Below are 19,564 nucleotides of genomic sequence, written 5' to 3'. Positions count from 1 at the left end.
CTTTGACGACTTCAATAAACCTGTTCTTCTCACCTCAGCAGTTAATTCACTGAGCTCATAAGACAGTCCTACTGGGCATTTTATGCTGCGAGTTGTCAGAGCAAGGTGCTGATTTTAAAGGGTGATAAGGAACGTCCTTTGTTAGGGGACCAGAGGAAAGGGGTTTCGTAGATGGGTTCTGCCCACTTCTGATGAGCATGGAGACTATAAGCCTTCTTCCACCCCAGTCTGCAAAACAGTTTATGTTTACTTTTCTTCTTCCCCTTTTAGAAGTTCTATTAAGCAAGATGGCAGCTGTCAATGCAAAAAGAAAAAAAAAAGGAATGAATTACTTGCCTGTAATCTATTAAGACAAAGCTTCCCTCCTAGCTCTCAACATCATTCGCTTCTCTCCATCCCTTTGTCATCATTTTACAAGGTTCAAGGTCACCTTGACTTTTCAGTTGTTTCTAGAGCTGGCCTCTTGTCTGGCCTCCTGGTTTCCACTGTGGTCCAGTTTCCTCCCTGCCGTGTGGCCATCACTTCCAGAGCATAGAACTTTGATCTATGTTCTCTCATTTAGTCAGTAAATAACATGTTGGGCATCCACTGTGTGCCAGGCAAAGTGCTGGGCTCCAGGGAGATAAAGGTAAGCAAGGCAGACAAAGCCCTTGGCTTCTTGGAGTTCCTAGTCTAACAGAGAAGATCAGTTTGATCATACAGCCACACAAATAAATGTTCTACAAGTGTGGGTAGATACTGCTGTTGCCCCTATTTCACAAGAGAGGAAACTGAGGCTTGGTGTGACTAAGTGACAAGACAAAAATCACAGAGTAAGCGTTGGAACTGATTCAAACCCCAGTGGCCTGATATGAGAACCTTAACTAACGTGTTACACTGCTTCCCTCAATGTAGCACAAGTCGGGAAGAGGAGATGGGTGAGGGCTTGGGAAGGGCATCATTCAGGTTGATTTATTGGTGGTGGCTGTCACATCCAGGCTTGCAGAAAAGCCCATTTTGATGGATTAATTGTGTCTTCCATGAGGGCAGGACAGAAAAGGGACAGTACACATGCTAGTTATGCTTTATCGCTGGACTAGCTGAATATACAACACTCTGCATTCCTCCTTCAGTTCAGCTTTGGGAAGCAGAAGTATGGGCTTCTCCATAGACTTTCCTGGGCCTTCTCTGGCTGCTCTAGGACTTCTGTATTTACAGCTCATGTTCCAGAGTTCCCACTCCATTGTAGACCTGATCAGAAAGACCAAAATAGATGCTTGTTTATCAACTGACCCCCTAAGGTTAAGGAAACCAAGTTACCCATGATCATGGTTTCAGGGCCTGGCTGGCACAGCAAATTTCTAAGTTCCTATGGATGAACTCACTAACAATATGAGCTGTGAACCCCACTGTGGTCCAGTTCCCTCTCTGCCATGTGGCTAGAACAACATTTCCAGAGCATAGAACTTAGATCTATGTTCTCTCATTTAGTCAATAAATAAGAGCATTCACTGTGTGCCAGGCATGGTGCTGGGCTCCAGGGAAATAAAGGTAAGCAAGGCAGACAAAGCCCTTGGCCTCGGGGAGCTCCTGGTCTAACGGAGGAGATGGGTGGGACTGGGATTACATCCCAGACCACTACAGCTCTGATTGGACAGAGAGTTCTTTTCTGATAAGATATTGCAGATGTCAGGCCAGTTTCAACAGCTTATAGAGGCTATGCATAAATTGTCTTTGTGTCCTATAGTTTGCCTTTTGACATAAAGAGCCAAATTCCACCTCATTTTAATTCTAAAACTTTACCCCAAAGCGAGCATGGGATCTGTGTTGCATAGATATTTACTCATCACACCTGCTCATGACTCCCTCACAAATATGCGCAGCCTTCCCCCGACCTGCTGAATATGTACGATACAGGCCCAATGAGGTATAAAACCCAACCTCTCCTTCTCCTCTTCAAAGAGAGAGCACCTTCAGTCCGTGCTGGAAACCCTCTCTTCCCAGCTTGCAAGCTGATATCACCAATAAAGCTCTCCTTTCTACGATTTAGCCATCCTGGTGGCCTCTTGGACAAACTAGATAAAGTCAGAGATGCAGCTGAAACCCAGGTCAGCTGACTTCCCACGCATTCCTTTCACCAGGCTTTTCCATTAGCCAATTGGCTTCACCCTCATTTCCACCAACAAAACTCCAACACAAGAACTCAATGATCTCAGACCCCATGACCAGCATCAAACACATGGAGGCCTCTCATTCTCAGAGACCCTTGCTGCTTTCATTATGCCTCTGCAGAAACTTCATCTGCACCTGGAAAACTCAGGGTTGTCTCCCTTATCTGTCTATTTCATAACATCTGTGGGGTTAGCAGGATCCAGAGCATCTACAAATCTGCTAATAGAGTTTCAGCAATTCTTTTGTTTGTTTGTTTGTTTGTTTGTTTGAGACAGGGTCTTGCTCTGTCTCCCAGGCTGGAGTGCAGTGGCATGATCTCCACTCACTGCAGCCTCCGCCTCCCAGGTTCAAGTGATTCTCATGCCTCAGCCTCACGAGTAACTGGAACTACAGGTGCATGCCACCACATCCGGCTAATTTTTGTATCTTCAGTAGAGACGGGGTTTCACCTGTTGACCAGGCTTATCTCGAACTCCTAACCTTAGGTAATCTGCCTGCCTGGGCCTCCCAAAGTTCTGGGATGACAGGTGTCAGCCACTGTGCCCAGCTGAGTTTCAGCTATTTTGACCGAGCCATCTGTATCAAAGAGAGCAGAGAGAAGTGGTTGATCCTTTCCACCATGCAGAAGTTCCTGAGCTTGGAGCTTTCTTGATGAAGCGTAAATACGCGTTCTCCTTTCTCTCCCGCTCTTTCCTCTGCTCCGATGCTCAGATTACAGAGAACAGTTTTGATGACTGGAAATGCATTCAGCAGTGTCTGCCTTTTTTTTTAAGGCAGCCTTTAAAATCATCTCTTTGGGTCTAATTATCTTTAGGGAGACTAGTATTTCACCTCGTTTCTCTTTCTCTATGTTTTTTGGGTTGAGCAGCCATCATCCCTCTTTGCAATAATTGAGCCACAATCCAGAACACATGAGAATGAGGGGGTGCTCCTCAGAACCCAGGGGCTCTTTACATGATGAGTAGAGAGAAAGCTGGGTTCTTACCAAGCTTTTCCAGACGCTTTAACGACCTTCAGAGTCAGATCAGTCTGGCTAATTCTCATTCTCTTTTCTCAACTCCTCCGTTTTGAGGACGATGCTACATTACATAGAAAGCAAAGGTTGCTTTTTCTGCTTTGTTTTTCAAGGCAGCTGTAGTAGCGGTTTTGAGCACGGACCTCAGAGCCAGACTTCTTAGGGTGTGAATCCTGGCTGCATCCCTTGTTAACTGCATGACCTTGGGCAAGCTATGCCACCTCTCTGGCTGCAGTTTACTCATCTGTAATAAGGGATCAGTAATAGTACCCCCAATGAAACTATTATGAGGATGAAGAGAGATGATATTTGTGCTTAGAGCAAGACTGGCACATAGTAACTAGTCATAAGTGTTTGTTAAATAAAACACATATTTTCGTTGAAAGTCTTTGCTCTGACATTACCCTCAGCCTCCTATCCCAACTAACAGCTGACTGTGTCTCAGCATGTTACCAGAGGGAGCGAGGATAGACACTGGAAAGGCAGCTACCATGGATCCAAAGGAGCTGGGAGTTCTTGCCATGTCACAAGGTCTAATGAAAGCTTCAAGTTATTTTTTCTGGGATGGAGTTCACTCTTGTTGCCCAGGCCAGACTGCAGTGATGCAGCCCCATTCTCTTACTTTCTGTACAAAGTCCAGGGAGGAACAGGGTATTCAGGTGCATCTCCGTGCACTTCTGGTTTCCCATCTCACCTGGGAAAGGTGTAGCAGCTATAATTTTGCACATTCAAGGACTCAGAATGAATTCATGTAGTAAAATCAACAAATCAGAATTTTTTAAAAGTGTCTTAAAAACCCATAAGATAAGAATAGAGTTTCTGCTGTCATAAGGGAAACATTCTCCAAACTGGCTGAGTAAAGAAAACCTCCTCCAGTTACCTGGTAGAATGCAATGTATTAATACATGGTTCAGTCTTTTCTGAGAACTTAAGCCTAGATGTATTGCATACAAACCACAGAAAAGATTTTGTTCCCTCTGAGATGGCTCCTGGAGCAGATCTGCAGGTGCCAAGAAAGACCCTTGTCGTGTAATAGATTTTTCTCTTAGAGGAAAGCACTGTCAGGAAAAGACGGGAGAAGACTTGGGGGAGAAGCAAACAGGCATCACACTCAGAGAAGTCACCAAGGTGCCCTTTTGCCTCCATGAAAGTCTATTCTAGCCTGGACAGGTGATGAACCAGCCCGGTCAATGAAGTTTTCTGGCAAAGCATGTGATGAACAGTGTATTCAATCACTTATTTTAATATATCTCAACTCCAGGTCAGGAAGCAATTTTTACAATCAAACTTTGGTTTCCCTTCTTCAAGGCCTCCTGATCACCCTTGCATAATATTAAAGAGTCTGTGCACATAAACTCCCTAATACAGTCTTAGCTCCCAGGTCTTTGCAAACAATAATGAAAATAACAGCAGTTCAGTGCTGGGAGCTCTGTGCTTATTACAATAACCCTGTGAGGTAGTTCTCTTATTAGCACCATTTATAGATGCAGACACTGAAGCATGGAATGTATTGTAAGTATTTTTTCAATGACAGGTGAGAGAGAACTGACTCAATTAAAGAAATGTGTTGGTTCATGAAAGCAGGAAACTAAATCTAGAGTCATTCACAGATGGATGTACAATGAGAGAAAGGCACTGTGGCCAGCCCTATTCTTGAATCTCATTTTCATAGCCCTTCCTTCCATCTTTTGGAAGCCAGTCATTGAAAGAATCCTTACAGCAAAGTGATGGGATGTGTGTGACCTCATGTCCATGATTACATGCGCATGATTTTGTTACAGGAGATTGTAATGTCATCTTGCAAGATTTGCTCTCCTTTGCAGGCTTGATTACATGAGAGATCATGTTGGGGAAAGCCCACATGGAAAAAAAACACTGCTTCTGTTCTAAATGGTAGAAGGGTGGCCTCTGGGTACTGTAGGAAGGTTCTAGGGGCTGACAGCATCCTCTAGTCTACAGCCAGAACAAAACTGCATCCTGAAGTGCTGTAACTGTAAGGAAGTGAATTCTGTTAACAACTTAAGCAAGTCTGGAAGCAGATTCTTGCCCAGTTGAACTTCAGATGAGACTGCAGCCCTGGCCATTGAGTTGATTGTGGCAAAGGACTCAGTTAAGCCATATCCAGACTCCTGACCTCCTGACTTACAGAAACTGTGAGTTAAGAAGTACATTTGCTCTAAACTCCATGAAGTTATGATAAATTCAGCACTCAATAACAAAGCCAGTGAGCAGAAGTCCTTTCCCAAGTGTCTTCACATCTGCAGCTGGTCAGATTTTGCTAGTCAGGAGAAGCAACCTGGTTTTTCTATACTCACCAACTGTTTAAATTTCACCAGAAAATACAATGTTAACATGGCCTCTGTTTTGGTAAATCCTCTTTTGCCTTTAGGATTGCTAAACAATTGGGGCTATTATCATCCTTCATCATCCTCCCCTATCCTGCAACCATGGCAGATATCACTAACTGATCATGGCTCAGCCTCAGAATCCTCAGCACAGAACTCCAGGTAGCCAGGAGCAGTGGACTTGATTTGAAACCTACTTGATGACCCTCATCTAGGATCATCCTCCAATTTTCAGATCAGAAAGTCTAGTCATTTAAGATTAAATACATGGCCCAATGTCGTAGAACATAACAAAAGAAGAGCCAGAATCCTGAACCTTTGATTTTCTATTACTATTTTCTATACCATGCCATGCTAAGCCTGAATAAAACATGAATTAAAAGTTGCTTTATTAGAATTAGAAATAAAGGTTGGGCACAGTGGCTCATGCCTGTAATCTCAGCGCTTTGGGAGGCCGAGGCAGGCAGATCGTCTAAGTCAGGAATTCAAGACCAGCCTGGTCAACATGGCAAAACCCCATCTCTACTAAAAATCCGAAAAGAAAATTAGCTGAGCCTGGTGTCACATATGTGTAATCGCAGCTACCCAAGAGGGTGAGGCAGGAAAATTGCTTGAACCTGGGAGGCGGTTAGGTTACGGTGAGCAAGATTGCACCACTACACTCCAGCCTGGGTGACAGAATGAAAATGTCTCAAAAAAAATTAAAAAAAGAATTAAAAATAAGGTTTATCTTTTTGTTCTAAAACAAAGTTTAAAAAAAACTACTACAAATGAAACACAGGGCTAGCTGAGCATATTTCCTTTGCACTTAATCAAAAATGGTTTTAAAATGGTTTTTTATCAAAGGCCTTTCTCAGTTAGTCACAGTAGCTATAGAGATGGAACCTGAGTTTTGCCAGACAAAAAGTGGCAAAACTGAGGTAGTTTCAGGCACTCTACTTGGACATTTTCAAGAACTAGAGCATCCCTGATGTGCTGTAATCAATTCAGAAGGCAGTATTAAGTCCCACAGAAAGTCATCATCAAGTACTACAAGCCCCTTTAAGCAAGAGCTACATAACCTGCCTCTCTCCAGACCTTGTCCTAGCGCCCTACACAGAGATGGGGCTGAAAAACAAACCCCAGATGGAAATTAGTGCCTGGGCCCATAGTAATATGATTTAATAGTGATCTGTAAAAAAATAATTAAAATTTCCCAGCATGTTCCTGTCCATTATTGCTTATTTAATTGCCCCTGGAATCTACAAGTGGAGTCTGGTCTTAAAAAACGCTTATCTCAGGAAAGTATTTGTAAGAGGAAAGTGATGGGAACCAGGAGACAGGAGAGACTAAGATTTAGTCAAAGCCAAAGGTATTCTGTAATGACATTAGAGCTAAGAGAACCTCTAAGAGAGAGCATTAAAATATTCTGGTGGCCAATTAAAAATGCAGAAAATTTACAAAGGAGAGCCTGGGAGATCATTTAAGGGCTGTGGCCACAATCCCTATGAGAGGTTATATAGCCTGAACTCATAAGTCAGTGACAGTGGGAAGCACTGTCCCGTGTCGGGAAGCTAATATGAAATCCACTGCTAGGGTAGAATCCACAGAAGATGGCAGCAGTAATGGAGGGAGATTGAGGAGCTGAGTAAGACAACAGAGGAAAGTGACTTCCTTAACACAGTTGTTTGGCATTAGACTGGCATGGGCTTGGTGTATGCTACACCCCATCACATCAGCACAGCCTACAGACTTCAGCTCGTCGAACTACAACTCTGGCTTCTTGGAACTATGTCTTTACTGCTGATCATTTAGAGATCGTGGGCAGGGCTGGGGAGGGCCGGGTGGGCTGCCTCCAGTCCCACTGGAGGGTTTCCTTGGGTCTGTTTCCTAGAACCAACTTGCTGCAGGTAGTGCACATTCCCACAGTCCTCAGAAGTGGATGCTGACATCACAAAGCTCCATCTGCCTCCAGGTTCCTCATCTACCTGAATGTTGCTCACAGAGGAAAATGATGGGGAAAACATTATTTGTTCCTTCCTACTGAACAGTACTGATGTCAAACAATTTAGTAGAATATTTTCTTTGGTTTGTGTTCTGTCTTGCCAAAGGTACCCACCATACTTGCCTAGAACTATATTGCAGCAAAACAGGATAACAGAGAGACAGAAGCCCCGTGGTATACGCTCTCTTGGTTCATGAGGAAGCTGGGGCTCAGAGAGAGAAGGTGACTTGCCCCAGATGGCTCAGCAATGTAAGGCAGAACCAGTACCAGAAACTGGACCTGTGATGACAAATTTAATGTCCTCTCCAGCTCTCCAGTTGTTTTCATGCTTGAGGATAAGTCGGAATCACCTGAGGGCGGTTTATCGCGGGAGATTTTGATTCAGTGGGTGTGTATTGGTTAGGATGCCTGAGCCACAAGTCATGGAAACTCAAACAATAAAAGAGTTTATTATCCCACATAATAGGAAATAGCACAGAGAGGACAGATTTTGGAGCAGGTTGATGCAGGCACTCAGTGGTGTCATGAAAAACCCAGCTTCTTCCAGTCTCCTCTGTTGTCTTTAGTGTCGGCTCCATCCTCAGGAGGGTCTCCGATGGCTGCAGCAGCAATTCCAGGTGAATATTCTGAGTCCATGGTCCCCCAAGGAAGAAAAGAGGCTATCTTTTTTTTTTTTTTTTTTAGGAAAGAGAAAACTTTGTCTGGATCTTTCAGTAGCTTCCCCTTTTCCTCTCACTGGACCAAATTGAATCAAATGCCCATTCTTGAAGCAAGCACAGGCAGGAAAAATAGCAATTTCCTTGAAAGGAGTCAGACCACACCTAAGATTAATTTTCCTGGCATTGTATGATGTCATGGCAGAGGGATGTGCAAATGAACCTCAGAAGCATATTCTGTGAAGAAAGAGAAGAACGGGTGGGTTCCCAGCACCTTCTCCTGCTGCCACTGAGTCCCCATCTATGCCTGGTGCCTCTGGGTCAGCCCCTGAGAGGAGTGACACAATAGGTCACAGAGAGCCCAGGATCTTGGACTTTTAGCGTGTGACCTTCCTGATCCTTATAACCAGAAAGCCTGGGCAGCATTGACTTCAGCCTGGCTTCTTGGTTTCATTTCCATACTGAGAACATTCCTAGGGCATTCAGACATCTCAGGAAATGCCACATTATTTTCTCATATCAACTCCTCGAAAATACTATTACATAACTACTTTTTAAAAAAGAAGTTTTTTTTTTGTTTTTTTTGTTGTTGTTGTTTTTGTTTTGTTGTTGTTGTTGTTGTTGTTGTTGTTTTGAGACGGAGTTTCACTCTTGTTACCCAGGCTGGAGTGCAATGGTGCGATCTCGGCTCACCGCAACCTCCACCTCCTGGGTTCAGGCAATTCTCCTGCCTCAGCCTCCTGAGTAGCTGGGATTACAGGCACGCGCCACCATGCCCAGCTAATGTTTTGTATTTTTAGTAGAGACGGGGTTTCACCATGTTGACCAGGATGGTCTCGATCTCTTGACCTCGTGATCCACCCACCTCGGCCTCCCAAAGTGCTGGGATTACAGGCATGAGCCACCGCGCCCGGCCCCAGGTTTTTTTTTTTTAAAAAAGACCTGTTAAAGCAAGCAATAAATTATACATGTGAATTAAGATGTAACTACAAGGGTTTTCATAGCAACAGTCTCTACAGTAATCATGAAAATCAACTAAACATCCACCAATAGGAAACTGGTTAACTATTATATGTTCTAACCACACAGTGGAATTTTAAGCAGCCATTAAAATTGATGAGATATTTCTAAATGTGTTGACCCAGAAAGAGGATCATGGCATAATGTCAGATGAAAAAGCAGGTTACAGAACAGGTTCGATGTGATCTCATTTACATAGAAGTGTATGTAGGTGTGTGAGTGTGTATGAGAAAGTTTTGAGTGTGTGCATGTGTGTGTGAGTGTGTGTATGTGTATTGCAAGTGTGTATGAGATTGAACGTTTGTATGCAAGAGACAGAAAGTGTGTGAAAGTGTGTTCAGAAAAATCTAGAAGATTATCAAAATATAACAGATATCATCTCTGGTTAATAGAAGTCTGAAAGGCTTTTCTCTTTCTCTTTTATATATATATATATGTGTACTGCATGAATTTTTATAATGAGCATATATAATTTTTAAAATGCAGGGAGCTCTTTCCTGGTTTTTGTGACTTTCAAGGAAAGCTTTGAACAGGGGCCAGGTGCCACAGTGAAACTTCCCCCCACCCCTTGCCTTTGTGATGGGAAAAGAGAAACAGGTCATGAGCTTGACTATAAATGAGCCCGACTTCTTTTTTTAAACGTTTTTGCCTGTAGCCTATAGCCACTCACTCTGCTCAAAAGAATCTGAAACTATGGACCCCCTCCTGGACCCCAGGGGGGACATTTGCCCCAGTTTTCCACTTTCTAGATGCCTCTTTACCAACACACAGCAGAGATTTTCAAAAGCATCTAGAAACTTCCAGAAGGATCTGTGGTCAACTGAGCAATCTCCCCATGGACCATCCATAAGAGAGAACGGTTCTCTTCCCTGAGATCAACACTGCCGCAGCCATGCACCTTTCCAGACTCATTTGAAAGGGCTCCAGAGATCACCTGTTATCATGCTGTCCTTAAGGAAATTCTGATTCAAAACCATCTTTTCCTCGCTTAGCCTCTCCCACTCTGGGGCCTTCCCAAGACACAGCTCAAAGCCCACCCACCCTTTCCCAAATCCTTTAGCCACAAGAGGAAGGTGATGAACCACAAGGGAAAGGCATGAACATTGTCATTTCAAGATATTCGAGGGCTGGAACCATGGGCATTGAAAATACTGGTTTTTACTTCATGGAGTTCTGCCAAGAGTTCCAGCACATTTGCCCTTAAAATGAGCTAATTAATTGAGCATGGCCAGGGAAATGTGCAAGCACTTTAAGGAATGGTCAATAAGTAGGACCTGAGGAGGTGAGTCCTGTTCTGGAGGACAACGTCAAAGCACTGGGTGAAATCACCTAGAAAAGCGCAAGGTGAACCATCCTACCTGACTTTGGCAACACCTTTTCTCTTTCTTGTGTAAAAAGTATGTATGTGAGATAATTGTACGGGCAAATCTACTGCTTTCCCTCACTCCTTCATCCAGAGCATCAGCAAAGCCTCTTAGCCCTGCCTTTGGATATTCCAAGCCCATTGTATTAATATCAATCAAGGTTCAACAGAAAAGCAGAGCCAAAGGAAATACATATATTGAGATTTATTGCAAGGAATTGGCTTAAGAGATTGTAAGCACTAGTTAGATAAGTCCCAAATCTGCAGGACAGGGCACCAGGAAGAACTGACTGGAACTCTTGGGCACAGGCTGAAGCTGTGGTCCTCAGACAGAATTTCTTCTTCAGCAGGGGAGCCTCAGCTCTGCTCTTAAACCTTTTCAACTGATTGAATCATGGCCACCCAGAGTATTGCATAAGGATTTTCTTCCTTATGCAAAGTCAACCAATTATGGACTTTAATCACAGCTACAAAATACCTTCACAGCATCCCCTGGATTCATGTTTGATTGAATTACATGGGGCTACAGCATAGCCAACCTGACACATCAAAAGATCATCACACATCTCAAAGAGATGACTGCACTGACAATCTTTGATTGACTGCTTTCCCTCACTCCTTCATCCAGAGCATCAGCAAAACCTCTTAGCCCTGCCTTTGAATATTCATGCTCATTGCAGTATTATTTACAACAGCCAAGATATGGTAACCCAAATGTCCATTGATACATGAATGGATAAAGCAAGCATGATATATTTGCAGTGAAATATTATTCAGCTTTAAAATAGCATAATATCCTCTAGGTTCATCCATGTTGTTGAAAACAGCAGGATTTTATTTTAAGTGAAATAAGCCAATCACAGAAGGACAAATATTGTATGACTCCACTTATTTGAAGTATCTAAAAGAGCCAAACTCACAGAAGCAGAGAGTACAATGGCGGTTGCCAGGGGCTGGGGGAGAGGGAAAAGGGAAATTGTTTCTCAGTGAGTACAAAGTTTCTGTTATGTACAGTGAGTAAGTTCTAGAAATCTGCTATTCAACATAGCAGCTGTAGTTAACAATGTGCTATTGTGCACTTTTAAATACATTAAGAGGACAGATCTCATGTAAAGTGCCCTTGCCGAAGCTCACACACAAACACAACACAAAAGAACACACAGACATTTTTTGGAGGTGATGGAGATGTTTACTGCCTTGGTTGTGGTGATGACATGGTGGTGTATGCATATATCCAGACTCATCAAAATGTGTATGTTAAATCTGTGCAATTTTTTGTTTATCAATTTCAGTAAAGCTGAAAAATTTAAATTTTTTTTTAATCACACCCATCCACCTCTCTTACTCTCCTGCCACTGAAGTATCCGTTGCTCACACCTCAACCACTACAATGGACTTCTCATTTTCTGAACCAGATCCCACACCATGTATCTTTGGAAGGTTTTAAGCAGAGGATGGCAAATCTGATCTCAACAAGATCACTCTGGCTGCAGATCAGAGGACTTTACATGAGATCTGTCCTCTGGTCAGCAGCCAGAGTGACCTTGTTGAGATCAGATTTGCCATCCTCTGCTTAAAACCTTCCAAAGATACATTGCTCTTGAAATAAAACCCAAAATCCTTACCAAGGCCACAGAGACTTTGTAAGTGCTTTAAACTCCATCTGGAAAATGCCTGCAGGTTTTTCCTCACTCAATCCTTCTTGTCTCTCAGGACTCAGCTCAAAGTTTAGGAAGACTTTCTTTGTTCACTCTGTGTATTATGCCTCCCACCCCAAAAGCGTCCTCTATCATTCCAAATTATTATTATTTTTTTAATTGCATTTTAGGTTTTGGGGTACATGTGAAAAACATGCAAGGTTGTTGCATAGGTGCATCCGTGGCAGTGTGATTTGCTGCCTTCCTCCCCTTCACCTATATTTGGCATTTCTCCCCATGCTATCCCTCCCTAACTCCCCACCCCCGCACTGTCCCCCCCACTCCCCCCCAACAGACCCCAGTGTATAGTGCTCCCCTCCCTGTGTCCGTGTGTTCTCATTGTTCAACACCCGCCTGTGAGTGAGAACATGTGGTGTTTGATTTTGTGTTCTTGTGTCAGTTTGCTGAGAATGATGGTTTCCAGGTTCATCCATGTCCCTACAAAGGACGCAAACTCATCGTTTTTGATGGCTGCATAATATTCCATGGTGTATATGTGCCACATTTTTCCTGTCCAGTCTATCATCGATGGGCATTTGGGTTGGTTCCAGGTCTTTGCTATTGTAAACAGTGCTGCAATGAACATTCGTGTGCATGTGTCCTTATAGTAGAACGATTTATAATCCTTTGGATATATGCCCAGTAATGGGATTGCTGGGTCAAATGGAATTTCTATTTCTAGGTCCTTGAGGAATCGCCACACTGTCTTCCACAATGGTTGAACTAATTTACACTCCCACCAACAGTGTAAAAGTCTTCCTATTTCTCCACATCCTCTCCAGCATCTGTTGTCTCCAGATTTTTTAATGATCGCCATTCTAACTGGCGTGAGATGGTATCTCAATGTAGTTTTGATTTGCATTTCTCTAATGACCAGTGATGATGAGCATTTTTTCATATGCTTGTTGGCCTCATGTATGTCTTCTTTTGTAAAGTATCTGTTCATATCCTTCGCCCATTTTTGAATGGGCTTGTTTGTTTTTTTCTTGTAAATCTGTTTTAGCTCGTTGTAAATTCTGGATATCAGCCCTTTGTCAGACGGGTAGGCTGCAAAAATTTTTTCCCATTCTGTTGGTTGCCGATTCACTCTATTGACTGTTTCTTTTGCCATGCAGAAGCTGTGGAGTTTGATTAGGTTCCATTTGTCTATTTTGGCTTTTGTTGCCAATGCTTTTGGTGTTTTGGTCATAAAGTCCTTGCCTACGCCTATGTCCTGAATGGTTTTCCCTAGGTTTCCTTCTAGTGTTTTTATGATGTTAGGTCTTATGTTTAAGTCTTTAATCCATCTGGAGTCAATTTTAGTGTAAGGTATCAGGAAGGGGTCGAGTTTCTGCTTTCTGCATATGGCTAGCCAGTTTTTTTTCCCAACACCACTTATTGAACAGGGAATCCTTTCCCCATTGCTTGTTTTTATCAGGTTTGTCAAAGATCGGGTGGTTGTAGAAGTGTGGTGTTGCCTCCAAGGCCTCTGTTCTGTTCCATTGGTCTATATCTCTGTTTTGGTACCAGTACCATGCTGTTTTGATTACTGTAGCCTTGTAGTATAGTTTGATGTCCAGTAGTGTGATGCCTCCCACTTTGTTCTTTTTGCTTAGAATTGACTTGGCTATGCGAGCTCTCTTTTGGTTCCATATGAAGTTTAAGGTGGTTTTTTCCAGTTCTGTGAAGAAGGTCATTGGTAGCTTGATGGGGATGGCGTTGAATCTGTAAATTACTTTGGGCACTATGGCCATTTTCACGATATTAATTCTTCCTATCCATGAACATGGAATGTTTCTCCATCTGTTTGTGTCCTCTCTTATTTCGTTGAGCAGTGGTTTGTAGTTCTCCTTGAAGAGGTCCTTTACGTTCCTTGTTAGTTGTATTCCTAGGTATTTTATTCTCTTTGTAGCAATTGTGAATGGCAGTTCGTTCTTGATTTGGCTCTCTTTAAATCTGTTATTTGTGTATAGGAATGCTTGTGATTTTTGCAATTGATTTTGTATCCTGAGACTTTGCTAAAGTTGCTTATCAGTTTCAGGAGATTTTGAGGTCTTCTAGATATACAATCATGTCATCTGCAGATAGAGACAATTTGACTTCCTCCTCTCCTAATTGAATACCCTTTATTTCTTTTTCTTGCCTGATTGCTCTGGCTAGAACTTCCAGTACTATATTGAATAGGAGTGGTGAGAGAGGGCATCCTTGTCTAGTGCCCGATTTCAAAGGGAATGCTTCCAGTTTTTGCCCATTCAGTATGATATTGGCTGTCAGTTTGTCATAAATAGCTTTTATTATTTTGAGATACGTTCCGTCGATACCTAGTTTATTGAGAGTTTTTAGCATAAAGGGCTGTTGAATTTTGTCGAAGGCCTTCTCTGCATCAATTGAGATAATCATGTGTTTTGTCTTTGGTTCCAAATTATTTTTCTTTCTTTATAGCATAGATCACTATCTGAATTATTTATTTATTTATTTGTTTGTTTGTTTGTTTGTTGAGATGGAGTCTCACTCTGTCACCAGGCTGGAGTGCAGTGGCATGATCTCGGCTCACTGCAACCTCCACCTCCCGGGTTCAAATGATTCTTCTGCCACATCCTCCTGAGTACCTGGGACTACAGGCACACCACCATGCCCAGCTAATTTTTTTGTATTTTTAGTAGAGACAGGGTTTCACCATGTTGGCCAGGATGGTCTTGATCTTTGGACCTCATGATCTGCCTGCCTCGGCCTCCCAAAGTGCTGGGATTACAGGCATAAGCCACTGCGCCTGGCTGAATTTTTTATTTATTCGCTTCCCTGTTGATTGTCTGTAGTAGTAGGCTCTGAATGCAGTACCGAAACGTGTTTTGTTCATCCATGGGTCCCCAGCCCCTGACGCAATGCCTGGCATCTTGTAGGCATGCAATAAAGTTGTGTTATATGGATGATTGGACGGAAATTACGGAAACCTTTAAACACCATATTCTGCTAAAATCCCAGTGGATGGATGAGGTTATGGTATGGGGTTTGGTTCAAAAATATGAGAAAGGGAAAAGTGGTATATATAGAGCTGAAACAGGATCAGCCATAAATTAATAATTGTGGAAGCTGGGTGGTAGATACATGGTGGTTAGTTATACTATGTGTCTACTTTTGTATGTGTTTGAAATTTTCCAGAATAAAAGATTTTTAAAAAATAAACACCTAGCCGGGCACAGTGGCTCACACCTGTAACCCCGACACTTTGGGAGGCCAAAGCCAGGCGGATCACCTGAGGTCAGGAGTTTGAGATCAGCCTGGCCAACGTGGTGAAATCCCATCTCTACTAAAAAATACAAAAATTAGCCGGGCATGTTGGCAGGCGCCTGTAATCCCAGCTACTCAGGAAGCTGAGGCAGGAAAATCACTGGAACCTGGAAGGTGGAGGTCGCAGTGGGTCAAGATCGCACCATTGCATTCCAGCCTGGGCAACAAGAGCAAAACTTCATCTCAAAAAATTAATTAATTAAAAAAATAAAAATAAACACCAGCTTTAACCATCTAACCCGGAACAATATCCCACAATTGCCTGATATTGTCTTCATTTTTTAGTTAATTGAAGTCAATTACTCTCAACTATGGGTTGTGGGTTATTTTGGCTTCCAAGGGACAGTTTTTGATTGTCACATTGTGACGGGGAGACTTCAATGCACAGGACAGCATTGATGTACTACAAACAGTTATGTGACCTCCAAATGTTAAGTAGTGCCAAGGTTGGCAAACCCTCATGTATGTAATTTAGAACCATGTCTAGAAGCTGACTCTAAAGCAGGGTAAATATCACCAGTCAGGTCAGAGGCCCAGCCGCATATTAGACAACTTCAACATTACTGGCAATCAAGCAAATTAAAATGAAAGCCCACTTTCATCCTATTGCATTATCAAAGATGTTTGAGATGTGTATATGCTGGCTAGGGTACAGGAAAACCAACATGAGCCATGATGTTAGCCCATTGCTAGAGAAAGTATAATTGGTCTGACTTTTCCAGAAAATAACTGGGCAATAGACAGCAAGCTCTTTACAATGCTCATTACCCTTTGACCAGGTAATGCCATTGCTAACCTATCCTAAAGAAAAAGTCAAGGAAGCAAAAACTCAAAGCAACCTAAATACCGAACAGTGAGGGAGTGATCACAAACTAAAATACGGAGCAAGGCATTTTAAATAAAATTTACAGGTTTTTAATGACACAGGAGATACTTACAACATCATGCTCAGAGAAAAGAGAAGTATTCAAATATCCATAAAAAATGAAATTGTGTCTTTTGCAGCAACATGGATGGAGCTGGAAGCTATTATCTTAAGCAAAATGACTTAGACACAAACAAATACTGCACGTTTTTACTTATAAGTGGGAGCTAAATAACATGTACACGTGGACGCAGAGTGCGGAATGATAGACAATGGAGACTCAGAAGGGTAGGGGGAATGATGAGAAATTACTTAATGGGTACAATGTGCGTTATTCAGGTGATGGATACTGTAAAAGTTCTGACATCACCACTACGTAACCTATGCATGTAACAAAATTACACTTGTGCTTCATAAATTTATGTAAATACAAATAATAATTATGATAAATAAGCATTTTTAAAATAATTAAGTGTTCTTCATGATCTCAACTGTGTAAAAACTAATAAAATGTCTTTTGTGGAATCATATAAAAATTATTTGGCCACCTTTAAACTTTGCCAAATTTTTAAATATTTTTACTAGACCAAAATAGTCCATATGGGTTAATACATTTTCAGTCACAAATTGTAAAACACCCAACTCAAACTTCCATTGCGATGATGGGAGTTAGTTGAATTTTGTAACTGAAAGGTCAAAAAGTAGGCTGAGTTACAGACAAAGCATATTCCAGACACAACAATACAGTCACCAAGGACCTGGTTTCTATCTGTCTCAGGGCTGTGCCTTCCAAAGTTGGCTTCATCCTCTGACTCCAAGCAGTGATCCTTGATCCTCCCTCTAACAGCACTACACACACACACACACACACATGCTCTCTCATGATAGCTAAACAACAGAAGCTATTCCACATCCCATATTCTCAGACACATCCTTCAAAATAAAAGAGTCTTCTGACAACTTGAGAACAAGTCTGAAGATTCACTTTTCCCATTGCCCTGCATTACATCATGTGCCCATCCCTGACCCAGTCACTGTGACCAGTGATACACAACTTGCTAATTGTCTTACACCAAGCAGAACCCACCCACTGTAGCAAGAAATTGAGTCAACCCCTTCCAAATGATGTGGCTGAAAATGGCTGTATTAGTTCATTCTCACACTGCTATAAAGAATACCACCAAAACTGGGTAATGTATGAAGGAAAGAGGTTTAATTGACTCACAGTTCTGCATGGCTGGAGAGGCCTCAGGAAACTTACAGTCAGGGCAAAAGCCAAAGCAGGCACGTCTTACATGGAGACAAGCGAGAGAGAGAGTATGTGAAGAGGGAAGAGCCCCTTATAAAACCATCAGCTCTCAGGAGAACTGTCACTATCACAAGAACAGCATAGGGGAAATCACCCCCATAATCCGATCACCTCCCACTGGGTCCCTCTCTTGACGTGGGGATTATGGAGATTACAGTTCAGAGGAGATTTGGGTGGGAACACAGCCAAGCCACATCAATGGCAGAGGTTGAATTCCACCAAGCAAAGTCAAGGTCCTTTCTGTTGTGGTGCAGAGTGGATGCTGGAGAGTCCGTCAGTAAATGTCCCTGGGATGTATGTTGCTAGGGAGGGGCCATGTAGTCATGGACTACATTTCCCAGCCTACCTTTTGTCTAGGTTGGACATATGGCTAGTTCTCACTAGTAGAATGAAAATGAAAATGGAAGCAGAGTACTCTGAGGCCCTAGAGGAGAGAGGAACACAAGATAGAAGGAAAGGAGGCTTCTTCCCCATTTCACTGCATAGAAAGCTACCTGCCCATTGGAAACACCCCCATTAAACCTATTTGAATAAGCCATTGATATTTATGGGTTTTTTTAATAGCAGCTAGCATCACCCTAACTAATATATACCTTACAAGTGTATATCAATTTTACATACATATAATAATAATTATAGTGGTTAAGTTTATGTGTCAACTTGAGTGGGCCATGGGATGGCCAGATTAAACATTGTTTCTAGGGGTGTCTGTGATTGCTTCCGGGTGGAACTAGCATTTGAATCAGTGAGCTCAGGAAGGCAGATTGCTGTCCCCAGTGTGGCTGAGCATCATTCAATCCACTGACAACCTGAGTAGAACAAAAGGCAGAGGAAGCAGGAATTTGCCCTTTCTTTCCCTGCCTGTTTGAGCTGGGACATCTCATTTCATTTTTTCCTCCAATTAGATTGGGATTTATATCATTGGCTCCTCTGGTTCTCAGGCTTTCAGACTCAGACTGAATTGCACCACTGGTTTCCCTGAGTGTCCAGTTTGCAGAAAACAGGTTATGGGACTCGCCTACTTCCATAATAACATAAACCAACTCCTCTTTATTTATACTAACCAATATTAGATACTACTGGTTCTATAGCTTCTATTTCTCTGGAAAACCCTGGTTAATACAATAATAATTTTTTAAAATGGGTCATGTCTCATGGGAAAAAATCATGAGTTTATTGTCCCTAATTTGTGTATGCATGATAGGAAGATATAAAAGAAGTCATAATTAATAGGGAAGCTAAAATAAAACCAAGAAGCTTTGAATAGAGTCTAGTATTAAATATATCACTTGTACAAGTTTAGGAGAGAGGAGATTTCAGATGCTCCTGTCAGAAGATTCTCAGATCAAAGAACTTGATTGACATCTAGAAGATTAAAGGCCATCTGATCCACAGATAAAACATTCAATCTCCTAGACTAGAGATTTGTATAAAAACAATTACAACTCCATTTTTTTAATGGCTGTATTCCCAGAAGAGCCACTTATTCCTCTTCTTTTAACATGTATTCAACAACTATTGAGTGTTATTGAATGTGCTGTGCTGGGCTGGGTGCAAAAGATGCAAAGAGAATGAGTTCTAGTCCTTTCAAAGAATTTCTAGGCTTGATACTTGGGTGGACTAATAAACAGGCAATTACCAAAAGAGAGAGACAGAGAAAAGTGCTATGATTGTTTTAAAAACCCATAGAAAGGACATTCAACCTATTCTTGATGGTATAGCAAATACAATCTTGATGGTATAGCAGATTAACAAGATGAATCTTGTTAATCCTCACCAAATATACTATAGAATATTTTCCATCTTTCTCTGCAGTTACAATGGAGTCATGTGACTAATTCTGACCAATAGACCGTGAGCAGAATTAACACACGTCACTTCCTGATCAAAGT

This window comes from Aotus nancymaae, unplaced genomic scaffold (assembly GCF_030222135.1).
Source record: "Aotus nancymaae isolate 86718 unplaced genomic scaffold, 86718_ANA_hifiasm-v0.15.2.pri h1tg000049l, whole genome shotgun sequence".
NCBI classification, from domain to species: domain Eukaryota; kingdom Metazoa; phylum Chordata; class Mammalia; order Primates; family Aotidae; genus Aotus; species Aotus nancymaae.
The sequence above is the reverse complement of the archived record's forward strand: the minus strand, read 5'-3'. Positions refer to the sequence as shown.